The following is a 13,623-nucleotide window of genomic DNA, read 5'->3' as shown; positions in this document are numbered from 1 at the left end:
CTTATCCACAATGTTGTGAACTCCACAAGTCTGGGTCCACATCATTAATCCATTTTGCCTACCCCCTGCCACTGACACATAAAAGAATAGGTGGGAGCTGTGAATATCAGTATACCTGCTGGAGGAGAGCAACCACCAACAAAGGAACCACCAGAAAGTAAAAACCCAGGTACAACAAGAGAGCCCACACAAACAGAAGAAAGGACAAACCTAGAGCATCCAGACAAGATCAAAGGGACCACATCACTGAATGCCATAGAATTCCTACCATGGAAGTTCACCCTAGAAAGGCAGCTAGCAAAGCAAAACATTGGGAAGCACAGAAACAAATAAAATGAGTCCCCTAAAATGGGGACACAAAAAAAAGATCATGCAATCAAAAGGAATGGAGAACTCCCCACTAAAAGAGCTAAGTGAAATGGAGGTGAGCAAACTATCAGATATAGAATTCAAAATAATGCTTATAAGGATGCTCAAGGAACTCACAGACAATTACAAAGAACTCAGTGAGAACTACAACAGTATGAAAAAGGAAATAGAAACTATAAATTAAAAAAAAAAACAAGAAGAAATGAACAATAAAATTTTGGAAATAAAAAACATGCTAGAAGGAATTACAAGCAGGCTGGATGAAGAAGAAGGGTGAATTAGTGAGCAGGAAGACAAGGTAAAAAGAAACACCCAGGTAGAGGAGGTGCACAAAAAAACCCCTAAAAAAATATGAAGATAGCTTAAGGGAACTCCAGGATAACATGAAATACAGCAACATTCAAATCATAGGACTACCACAAGGAGAAAAAAAAGGAACAAGGGATAGAAACCCTGTCTACAAAAAATAATGACAGAAACCTTTCTGACCTGGAGGGGGACAAACCATGCCAGTTCAAGAAGCACAGAGAGTCTCAATCAAGATGAACCCAAAGAGGCCAACTCCAAGACATATCATAATTAAACTGCCAACTATTAAAGATAAAGATAGGATCTTAAAAGCAGCAAGGGAGAAACAAGAAGTAAACTACAAAGGGGCTGCAGAAAGGATAGCAGATGATTTCTCAACAGAAACAATCTCGTCCAGGAGAGAATGGCAAGAGATATACCAAGTAATGAAAAACAAATGCCTGCAACCAGGATTACTCTACCCAGCAAGTCTCTCAATTAAAATGGAAGGTGAAATAAGAATTTTCCCAGACAAAAGAAGACTGAATGAATACATCTCCACCACACCAGTGCTACAACATTTGCTAAAGGGATTACTGTAAGAAGAGAAAGGAAAGGAGGGAAATAGAGAGGAACACAGGTACAAAGAGGGGAAAATGAATAAGTACCTATCAATAATAACCTTAAATGTTAATGCACTAAATGCTCCAATCAAAAGATATACAGTAGCTGAATGGATAAGAAAACATGACCCACACATATGCTGCCTACAAGAGACCCACCTCAGAACAAAAGACCTACACAGACTGAAACTGAAGGGTTAGAAAAAAAATATTCCAAGCAAATGGACAGGGAAAAATGACAGGATAGCAATATTCATATCAGACAAACTAGACTTCGAAACAAGGGCCATCAAAACAGACCCAGAAGGACACCTCATAATACTCAAGGGAAGAATCCACCAAGAAGACATAAACATTATAAACATATATGCACCCAACAGAGGAACACCCAAATACATAAGAAAAATCTTGGAGGACTTCAAGAAAGATATTGACAGCAACACTATTATAGTAGGGGATTTCAACACCCCACTCTCAAAAGTGGACAGATCTTCCAAACAAAATATCAACAAAGATATTGTGGCACCGAATAATGTCCTAGATTAGATGAACTTAACTGATATATATAGAGCCTTTCATCCCAAAGAAGCAAAATACACATTCTTTTCAAATGCACATGGAACATTTTCAAAGATAGACCACATGATAGGACACAAGGCACTGAAACTAGAAACCAACCTGGAGAAAAAAACTCAAAAACACTTAAACTCATGGAGATTGAATAGCATGCTTTTAAACAATGACTGGGTCAAGAATGAGATCAAGGAAGATGTCAAAAAGTTTCTGTAACAAATGAAAATAAACTAACAAAAGTCCAAAACTTATGGGACACAGAGAAGGCAGCCCTGAGAGGGAAGCTCATAGCAATACAGACCTACCTAAAAAAGATAGAAACATTTTAAATAAACGATCTAACCCTGTGCCTACAAGAACTCAAGGAACAACAACAAAGACAGCCCAGAGCAAGTAGAAGGAAGAAAATAACCAAGATCAGAGCAGAATTAAGTGACATAGACACTAAAAGCACAATTCTAACAATCAATAAATCCAGGAGCTGTTTCTTTGAAAAGATAAACAAAATCGACTAGCCTTTAATCAGCCTCATCATGAAAAAAGAGAGAAGACCCAAATAAACACAATCAGAAACAGAAGAGGAGAGATTACAACTGATACCACAGAAATAAAAAGGATTGTAATAAATTACTATGAAGAACTGTATGCCAAGAAATTTGAAAACCTAGGTGAAATGGACAAATTACTGGAAAGATATAATCTTCCAAGACTCAATGAAGAAGAAGCAGAAAGCCTAAACAGACAAATAATAGCAGACAAAATTGAAGCAGTAATCAAAAAACTCCTGACACACTAAAGCCCTGGACTGGACAGTTTCACAGGTGAATTCTACAAAGCATTTAAGGAAGAGCTAACCCCTATCCTTCACAGACTATTCCAAAAAAACCCAAACAGATGGAAGACTCCCAAACTCTTTTTAAGAAGCCAGCATCATTCTGATCCCAAAACCAGATAAAGACACAACAAAGAAGGAAAACTTCAGGCCAATATCATTGATGAACATAGATGCTAAAATCCTCAACAAAATATTGGCAAACTGCATCCAACAATACATGAAAAAGATCATACAGTATGACCAAGTGGGATTCATCCCAGGGACGCAAGGATGGTACAATATTCACAAATCAATAAATGTAATATATCACATAAACAAAAGCAAAGTTGAAAATCACATGATCGTATTAATAGATGCAGAAAAGCGTTTGATAAGGCACAGCACCCATTTATGATAAAAAAAAAAACACTCAGCAAAGTGGGAATAGAGGGAGCATCCCTCAACATAATAAAGGCCATATATGAGAGACCTACAGCCAACATCATAGTCAATGGGCAGAAAATTAAATCTTTTCCACTAAGATCAGTTACAAGACAAGGCTGTCCATTTTCACCACTTCTATCCAATATAGTATTGGAAGTTTTAGCCACAGCGATCAGACAAGAAAAGGATATAATAGGCATTCAAATTGGAAGGAGGAAACAAAACTGTCACTGTTTTGCAGATGACATGATAGTGTACATAGAAAATCCTATAGACTCCGCCAAAGAACTGCTTGACCTAATAAATGAATTTGGTAAAACAGCGGGATACAAAGTCAATATCCAGAAATCAAAGGCATCTTTGTACACCAACAATGAAACAGCAGAAGCTGATATTAATAAGAAAATCCCAGTTGATATAGCAAAAAGAAAAATAAAATACCTGGGAATAAACCTAACCAAAGCGGTAAAAGACCTGCATTGAGAAAACTACATAACACTGAAGGAAGAAATCAAGAAAGACACAAATAAATGGAAACATATACCATGTTCCTGGATTGGAAGAATTAACATCATCAAAATGTCCATACTACCCAAAGCAATTTACACATTCAATACAATTCCTATTAAAGTACCAATGGCATATTTTACAGATGTAGAACAAGCACATCAAAAATGTACATAGAACCATAAACAACCCCGAATAGCTGTTGCAATTTTGAGAAAGAAGTGCAAAGTAGGAGGAATCACAATACCTGATACTAAACTGTATTACAATGCCACTTTAATCTAAACAGCCTGGTACTGGCATAAAAACAGGCACATGGACCAATGGAACAGAACAGAGAACCCAAAAATAAACCCAAGTCTCTATGGTCAATTAATATTTGACAAAGTGGGCAGCAACATAAAATGGGGTAACAATAGCCTCTTCAACAAATGGTGTTGGGAGAACTGGACAGCTACGTGCAAAAATATGAAACTCGAGCACCAACTTACACCATACACAAAAATAAATTCAAGGTGGATAAAGGGTTTAAATATAAGCCATGACACTATTAAAGTCCTAGAGGAGAACATAGGCAGGAAAATCTCAAATATTTCACACAGCAACATTTTTACTGATATATCCCCTAGAGCAAGGGACATAAAGGAAAGAATAAACAAATGGGATCTCATCAAAATAAAAACTTCTGCACTGCTAAAGAAAACAGTATTAAAATAAAAAGAACCAACTGTATTGGAAAACATATTTGCCAATGATACCTCAGACAAGGGTTTGCTCTCCAATATAAATAAAGAACTCACATGACTTCACTTAAGAAGACAAGCAACACAATTAAAAAACGGGCAAAGGACTTGAACAGACACTTCTCCAAGGAGGATATACAGAGGATCCAGAGACACATGAAAAAATGCTCAATATCGTTAGCTATCAGAGATGCAAATTAAAACCACAAAGACATACCACTTCACACAGGTCAAAATGGCCATCATAAGCAAAGCAACAAACAAGTATTGGAGAGGTTGTCGAGAAAAGGGAACCCTAGTGCACTGTTGGTGGGATTGCAGACTGGTACAACCACTATGGAAAACAGTATGGAAATTCCTCAGAAAACTAAAAATGAATCTGCCTTTTGACCCAGCAATTCCACTGCTGGGATTATATCCTAAGAACCTTGAAACACCAATCCAGAAGAACCTATGCAACCCAATGTTCACAGCAGCACACTTTACAATAGCCAAGTGCTAAAAGCACCCTAAGTGCCTATCAGTAAGTGAATGGATCAAAAACTATGGTACATTTACACAATGGAATTCTATGCAGCAGAAAGAAAGAAGGAGCTCCTACCCTTTGCAACAGCATGGACAGAGCTGGAAGGCATTATGCTAAGCAAAATAAGCCAAGAGGTGAATGACAAATACCATATGATCTCACCTTTAACAGGAACCTAAACAACAAAACAAAGAAAGAAGCAAAATATAGGCAAAGACACTGAAACAGAGAACAGGCTGACAGTGACCAGAAGGGAGAGGGGAGGGAATTTCAGGGGAGAATGGGAAGTGTTTATAGGAACAAATATAAAGGACACATGGACAAAACTAGGGTGTGGGGTAGAAATGAGAGGCAGGTGGGAGGGGTAGGTGGGAGGGCTGGGATGGGAGTAAAGGACAGAAAACTGTACTTGGACAATGATTAAAATTTTTAAAAAGATGTATATCATCAGTAATTATTGGAAAATGCCAATTGAAATCACAATGAAATACCACTTTATACCCACTAGAATGGTCACAATGTACAAGAAAAATTAAAAAAAAAACAAAACAAGAAAAATGTACGGTAATGTAGAGAATTTGGAACCCTACTATATTAACATAGAAATTCAAGCTTTGTTAGCTACTTTGGAAAGCAGTTTGGCAGTTCTGCAAAAAGTTAAAGTTTCCATATTATTAAGCAGTTCTACTCCTAGGTATGTATCCAAGATATTGAAAAGCATATGTTTATAAAAATTTTGTATATCCCTGGCTAGGTGGCTCAGCTGGTTGTAGTGTCATCCCAAACACCAAAAACTTATGGGTTGAATTCCCAGTCAGGGAATGTAACTAGGTTGAGGTTCAATCCCTAGTCAGGGCACATATGGAAGGCAATCAATTGATGTTTCCTTTTTTAATTGTTGTCCAAGTACAGTTTCCTCCATTTGCCTCCCACCACTCTCCCCCACCCCACCCAAGCCCAAGTCTCACCCTCAATCCTTGCCCCCTTTGTCTTTGTCCATGGGTCCTTTATACATATTCATTGATGACCCCTCCCCTTCTCTCCTATGTTATGCCTCTCCCCTTTTCCCTCTGGTTATTGTCAGTTTGTTCTTTATTTCAATGTCTCTAGGTATATTTTACTAGCTTGTTTGTTTTGTTGATTAGGTTCCACTTATAGATGAGATCATATGGTATTTGTCTTTCATCACCTGGCTTATTTCGCTTAGAATAATGCTCTCCAGTTCCATTTATGCTTTCTTGAAGAGTAGAACCTCCTCCTTTCTTTCTGCTGTGTAGTATTTCACTGTGTAAGTGTACCACAGTTTTCGATCCACTCATTTACTGATGGGCTCTAAGGTAGCTTCTAGCACTTGGCTATTGTAAATTGTGCTTCTATGAACATTGGGGTGCATAGGTTCTTTCAAATTTGTGTTTCAGGATTCTTAGAGTATGTTCCCAGCAGTGGAATTGACAGGTCAAATGGTATTTCCATTTTTAGTTTTCTGAAGAAATTCCATACTGTTTTCCACAGTGGCTGCACCCGTCTGTATTCCCACCAAGAGTGCAGTAGCGTTCCCTTTTCTCCACAACCTTAAAGGCACTTGTTTGTTGAGTTGCTTAAGAGGGCCATTCTGACAGGTGTGAAGTGGTATCTCATTGTGTTTTTTTCCCATTTAAAAAAATGTTATTGTTGTTCAAGTACAGTTTTTACAGACATTGAAATTAAGAACAAATGGACAATAACCAGAAGGGAGATGGGGGGAATAATATGGGGGGAGAAGGGTGAAGGTTTTCCAGGAACAACTGTAAAGGACATATGGACAAAACCAAGATGGGGAGGAAGCAGGGGAGGGAGGTGGAGATGGCTGGGGTTGGCGGGGAGAGAAGAGAGAAAAGGCAGAAAACTGTACTTGAACAAAAATAAAATTTATGGTGTTGCAAGTTATATTTAAAACTTTTATCCATCTTGAGTTTATTTTTGTGTATGGTGTAAGTTGGTGGCTGAGTTTCATTTTTTTGCATGTAGTTGTCCAGATGTCCCAACACCATTTGTTGAAGAGACTGTTTTTACTCCATTCTCTTTTTCTGACCCCTTTGTCAAATATTCATTGACCATGGAGATATCGGTTTATTTCTGGGCTCTCTATTCTGTTCCATCGATCTATGTGTCTGGGGGTTTTTTTTTGTTGTTGTTGTTGTTTTTTTTTTTTTTTTTTTTTTTTTTGCCAGTACCAGACTGTCTTGATTATTGTGGTCTTTTAATATAATTTTATATCATGTATTTTGACCCCTCCAACTTTGTTCTTCTTTCTCAAAATTGCTGTGGCTATTCGGGGTCACTTATGGTTCCATATAAATTTTTGAAATGCTTGTTCTATGTCTGTGAAATATCATTGGTATTTTAAAAGGCATTGCATTGAATCTATAAATTTCTTTGGACACTATGGGCATTTTCATGATGTTAAATCTTCCAATCCATGAATACAGTATATACTTCTATTTATTAGTGTTTTTCTTAATTTTTTTCTTCAGTGTTGTGTAGTTTTCTGAGTACAGATCTTTTACTTCTTTGGTTAGGTTTATTCTTAGGCACTTTATTTTTCTTATTATTACAGCAAATGGGATTTTTTCCTGGCCCCTGTTTCTGATATTTCTTGGTTGGTTTACAAAAATTGCCTTAGACTGTTTAATATTAACTTTGTATCTCACTGTTTTGCCAAATTCACTTATTAGGTCTAGTAATTTTTTGGTGGAGTCTATATGGTTTTCTATGTACACTATCATGCCATCTGCTAAAAATGACATTTATTTCCTCCTTTCCAATTTGGATGCCTTTTATTTCTTTTTCTTGTCTGTTCACTATGACTAGGACTTCCAATATTATGTTGAATGGAAGTGGGGGAAGCAGACATCCTTGTCTTCTTCCTGATCTTAGTGGGAAAGCTTTTAGTTTTTTTCCCAATTAGTATGATGTTGGCTGTGGTTTCTCATATATGGCCTTTATTATGTTGATTTATGCTACCTCTACTCCCACTTTGCTGAGTGTTTTTATCATAAATCTGTGCTATACCTTATCAAATGCTCTTTCCACATCTATTGATATGACGTGATTTTTGTCTTTCTTTTTGTTTATGTCAATTGATGTTTCTGTCTCACATCGTTGTTCCTCTGTGTCTTTCTCTCTCTCCCCATTCCTCTCTTTCTAAAATCAAAAAGACATATCCAGGACTCCCGGCCAAGATGGAGGTGTAGATAGACACACTGTGCCTCCTCACACAAGCAAAATAAGGACAACAACAATTTAGAAGCAAAAAACAACCAGTACTGACAGAAAATTGAACTGTATGGAAGTCTGACAACCAAGGAGTTAAAGTAGACACATTCATCCAGAGGGGCAGAGTCGTATTTTTCTTTCTCTAATTGGCTTATTTCACTTAGGGTAATGTTTTCTTTTCTGTAAAATAAACAAAGTATTTATTGAAGTTGTCTGTGAAGTATAGATGAGGAAACAACTGGAAAGCAATGGATGAAATCACATAATTTATTGTGAATAGAATTGAGATAACTAAAGGTTGGTGAGAAGGTCTTATGCAGCCAGAACACTACTCACTTGATATCACTGCATTGACATTATATTTATTTGAAAACAATTAGTAAATAAGATTGTGTCTCTCCTGAAATGCCATGATAAAGCAAGTTATCCAGGATGGTTTGAGAAAACCAGACTTTCAACTTCATCCTGCTAGGAATTATTGATCACAGCCCCACCAACATCTTCCTCTTCTCTCTGGTTTTGAGCATCAGTGGCCTTCATGGGAAACACTATCATGATTCTCCTCATCTACGTAGACACCCAGCTCCACGCCTTCATGTACTTCCTTCTTAGTCAACTGTCCTTCATGGATCTCATACTCATCTGCATCACTGTATCCAAAATGGCCTTCAATGTCTTGTCTGGCAGCAAGTCCATTTCTCTGGCCAGTTGTAGAGCCCAGATATTCTTCTATGTTTCTCTGGTTGGAGCTGAATGTTTCCTGTTGGCTATAATGGCCTATGATTGCTATGTGGCTATATGCCACTTTCTTTGTTATTCCATCCTTATGAATTAGAAACTCTGTGTCCTCCTGACTGTTGTTTCCTGGATCTTGGGTTGTCTTTATGGCATCATTGTGTTTGCAGTAGGCCTGTCCTTTTCTTACTGCAGGTCTGCGGAAGTTCATCACTTTTTCTGTGATGTTGCTGCCCTTTTACCTTTATCTTGCACAGATACTTTTGCATTTGAAAAACTGCTTTTCATCTGCTGTGTGGTGATGCCAATTTTCCCATCCTCAGTTAACATTTTCTCCTACCCCAGAGTCCTGCAGTCTATCATTCACATGAGCTCTGTGGAAAGTTGTGGCAAAGCCTTTATTTTACCACCTGCTCTTCCCACCTGTCCATTGTTGGACTCTACTATGGTGCTTCCATGTTCATGTACATGAGACCAGCCTCTAACTGTACTCTAGACCAGGACAAGATGGTGTCAGCTTTCTACACCATTTTAACTCCCATGCTAGACCCTCTTATCTACAGTCTCCACAACAAAGAGGCATCCAGGGGACTTCAAATATTATTGAGGAAAGAAAAATTAATGTATCTTCAAAAACTGTAGCATCCACTCTTGTCAACATTCCTTCATAGAATCTGGAAACCCTTGTCAACTTTTACAAATTTAAAATCTCTTTACTTAGTATAAAATTATACAGGCATTATACTATGGGTAAAGTGGGCTGCATTTGAACATTAGCATAGGTTGCTTCACTCTGTACATTTCAATTGTGTAACTGGTTGTTAGCCATGATTACTTGACTTTAGGATGCTTGTCTTTCAACCCAGGTATAAGTCTACTGATATTTTCTTTATCCAACAAAATGGTTTGCAATAGAGCCATTGCTATCAGTGAGCCTCCTCTTTGTTTAAGTCAGTATTTGTCTCCAGTTTTACCTTTCCTTGAACCTGTGTATTGACCCTTTTATTCCTGACTCTTCTATACTTAATTCCCATGCATTCAGAAGCAGGAAATTAGTGTTGGTGGTTCCTTAAATAAAGTCTTATTTCTCTCTAAAGACGGGAGGGGGTCGGGGGCAGTGTGGAGGTGGGCAAATGGGAGGAAAAAGTTTTAAAAATTTCTACATATTTTTACCTTTCAGATTTAAGTGCATATTTTACCTAACAAAGGATTTAGTTAGGCTACACAACCTTCATCTTTGACATGAATATTTTATCTCCTACTAATCTTTGTATTAATAACTAGAGTCAATTTGAAGGTATTAGAATACTATCATTTTCTGAATATAATAATCATGATTTCTTAATACAGCTCTGAAGAATTGATATGCTATAAAAATTAGGGAAAAAGTTTTCTTGATGAGAATTCATGATCTGTAAATATCTCACAACAATTGCTTTAATACTCCATAGAGTGCCCACACTTTAACATAACCATTGTTATTAACTTATTGTAGTTTGTATAAGTTGATCATCTACATTCTTGGAATTGAAAGCAATCTTTGCTTGATTCACAGAGATTACCTTAATTTCTGTATACATTATTTTATGCCAACCTTCACTTTGTAATGTATTATTACTCTATAAATGCATGTTTAGACTGAAACTAGTCCTTGTGCTTTAATGATATGCACCATTGGTTATAATCTGTTGCATCTTTTACTAAAATAGCAAAATTTTGGAGTAAGTAGAATATGCTCAGTAAGTTTACATATGTGTGTGTGTATATATATATGAAATATACACATAAACATGTATATTTTACATACAAGGAAATTCAACATTTTAATGTACAGAGTTTGGTGATTTTAATAGATTCACAGATGTGTACAAGCATTAATATAATTCCAAACATTTTTACCTTCCCCCCAAAAGCACAACCATACCCACTAACTTTCATTTCTCATTTTCTTCTGCCCAACACTTAAATTAGTGATTTTTCCTTGGTGTTTTGCCTATTTAGGACATTGCATAATGGGGAAAAATAGCAGAAGGTCCATCAAGGAAGATGTATAAAGGACACATGGAGAAAGCCAAAGGGGGTAGGATCAAGGGTGGCAGGTGAGGATGGGTGGGGCAGGGGGCTGAGGTAGAGTGAAAATGGAGAAAACTGTACTTGAATAACAATATGAAAAATGGAATCAAAGCCCTGGCTGGTGTAGCTCAGTGGATTGAGTGCAGGCTGTGAACCAAAGTGTCGCAGGTTCGATTCCCAGTCAAGGTACATGCCTGGGTTGCAGGCCATGACTCCCAGCAACCGCACATTGATGTTTCTCTCTCTATCTCTATCTCCCTCCCTTCCCTCTCTAAAAATAAATAAATAAAATCTTTAAAAAAGTGGAATCATATAATATATGTGATATTTTGTGACTGACTTTTCTCACTTAACATAATGTTTTTAAGGTTCATGTTGAAGCATGCATCAGTATTTAATTTGTTTATATTAATATTCCATTGCAAAGTGCCATATTTTGTCTATCCACTCAACAATTGATAGATGTTTTGGTGTTTCGTGACGCTTTACAAACATTTTTTTAATCCCCACATGAGGATATGTCTTTTTTAAATATATTTTATTGGTTATTTTATTACAGTTGTCCCATTTCCCCCCTTCACTCCCCTCCACCCTGCATACCCCCTCCCACCTACATTCCCCCCTTTAGTTCATGTCCATGTGCCATACTTCTAAGTTCTTTAGCTTCTACATTTCCCATACTATTCTTGCCCTCCCCCTGTCTATTTTCTACCTACTGTCTATGCTACTTACTCTCCGTATCTTTTCCCCCTCTCTCCTCCTCCCACTCCCCTGTTGCTAACCCTCCATGTGTTCTCCATTTCTGTGGTTCTGCTCCTGTTCTAGTTGTCTGTTTAGTTTGTTTTTGTTGTTGTTTTTGTTTTAGGTGTGGTTGTTGATAACTGAGTTTGCTGTCATTTTTAAAAAATATATTTTATTGATTATGCTATTACAGTTGTCCCATTGCCCCCCTTCATTCCCCTCCACCCTGCACACTCTCTCCCACCCACATTCCCCACTTTACTTCATGCCCATGTGTCATAAGTTCTTTAGCTTCTACATTTCCCATACCATTCTTGCCCTCACCCTGTCCAATTTCTACCTACCATCTATGCTACTTATTTTCTGTACCTTTTCCCCCTCTCTCCTCCTCCCACTCCCCTGTTGATAACCCTCCATGTGATCTCCATCTCTGTGGTTCTGTTCCTGTTCTAGTTGTTTGCTTAGTTTGTTTTTGTTTTGTTTTAGGTGTGGTTGTTAATAATTGTGAGTTTGCTGTCCCTTTACTATACATGATTTTTTTATCTTCTTTTCTTAGATAAGTCCCTTTAACATTTCACATAATAAGGGTTTGGTGATGATGAACTCCTTTAACTTGACCTTGAAGTGGGAAGCATTTTATCTGCCCTTCCATTCTAAATGAAAGCTTTGCTGGATAGAGCAATCTGGGATGTAGGTCCTTGCCTTTCATGACTTGGAATACTTCTTTCCAGCCCCTTCTTGCCTGTAAGGTCTCTTCTGATAAATCAGCTGACAGTCTAGTCTGATGGGAATTCCTTTGTAGGTTACTGTCTCCTTATCTCTTGCTGCTTCTAGGATTCTCTCCTTCATTTTTACCTTGGCTAATGTAATTATGATGTGCCTTGGTGTGTTCCTCCTTGGGTCCAGCTTCTTTGGGACTCTCTGAGCTTCCTGGACTTCCTGGAAGTCTATTTCCTTTGTCAGATTGGGGAAGTTCTCCTTTATTATTTGTTCAATAAGTTTTCCACTTGTTGCTCTTCCTCTTCCCCTTCTGGTACCCCTATAATTTGGACATTGGAACATTTAAAGTTGCCCTGAGGAGGTTCCTAAGCCTCTCCTCATTTTTTTGAAATTTTATTTGTTCATTCTTTTCTGTGTGGTTGTTTCTTTCTTCCTTCTGGTCCACTCCATTGATGTGAGACCCAGCTTTCAGTCCATCCCTATTGGTTCCCTGTGTATTTTTCTTCATTTCACTTATTGTAGCCTTCATTTCTTCATTTAATTTGTGACCAAAATCAACCAATTCTGTGAGCATCTTGATCACCAGTGTTTTGAAATGTGCAGCTGATAGGTTGGCTAACTCTCGGTCGCCTAAAAGTATTGGTTCTGGGGCTTTCATTTGTTCTTCTGTTTGAGCCATCTTTTTTTGGGGGGGGGGGAGGAGGTATGGTCACACCTGTTATGTATGAGGGGTGGAGCCGTAGGTGTTCATGGGGATGGGGGCAACCCACGTTGCTGGGTTGTGATACTGTATGTGGGGGTGGGGTCCAAGAGGAACAATGGCACTTGCTACACTCTCTTTCAGACTTCAGTCCTTTCTGCCACTTCCTCCAAGCAAACTGGGCCCTTCTGGTGCTAATTCCCATGTGGGTGGGCTTGTGCACCCCGTGGGTCTTTCCAACGACCTCTCCTGTGAGGCTTGGAGTCTCTCCCTGTGCCTCAACCACCACAGGTGTTTTCAATCAGTGTCCCAAGGCTCTATTTCCCAGTGCTGGGGTCCTGGGCTGCGTTCAGTGCCTTGCTTCACAATCGCCACCTCACTGGGTCTGTTGGCTGCCACCCCTTGGCCAGGGTCTGCCAGCTGCCACATGCATGCCCAGGGTCTGCCCACTGTGGTCTTGCGTACCTGGGATGCCTTATGTGCCAGGTCCCAACACTCTTTGTGCTGCGACC

At 38.3% G+C, this 13,623-nt stretch overlaps 1 pseudogene; it reads left to right on the top strand.

The window, feature by feature from the left end:
- Nucleotides 1-8,574: 8,574 nt before the first annotated feature.
- On the top strand, nucleotides 8,575-9,519 carry LOC114515300 (annotated as a pseudogene).
- The last annotated feature ends 4,104 nt before the right edge of the window (nucleotides 9,520-13,623 follow it).

This window comes from Phyllostomus discolor, chromosome 8 (assembly GCF_004126475.2).
Source record: "Phyllostomus discolor isolate MPI-MPIP mPhyDis1 chromosome 8, mPhyDis1.pri.v3, whole genome shotgun sequence".
In the NCBI taxonomy this organism is placed as follows: Eukaryota; Metazoa; Chordata; class Mammalia; order Chiroptera; family Phyllostomidae; genus Phyllostomus; species Phyllostomus discolor.
This window is presented reverse-complemented; position numbering and strand designations above follow the sequence as displayed.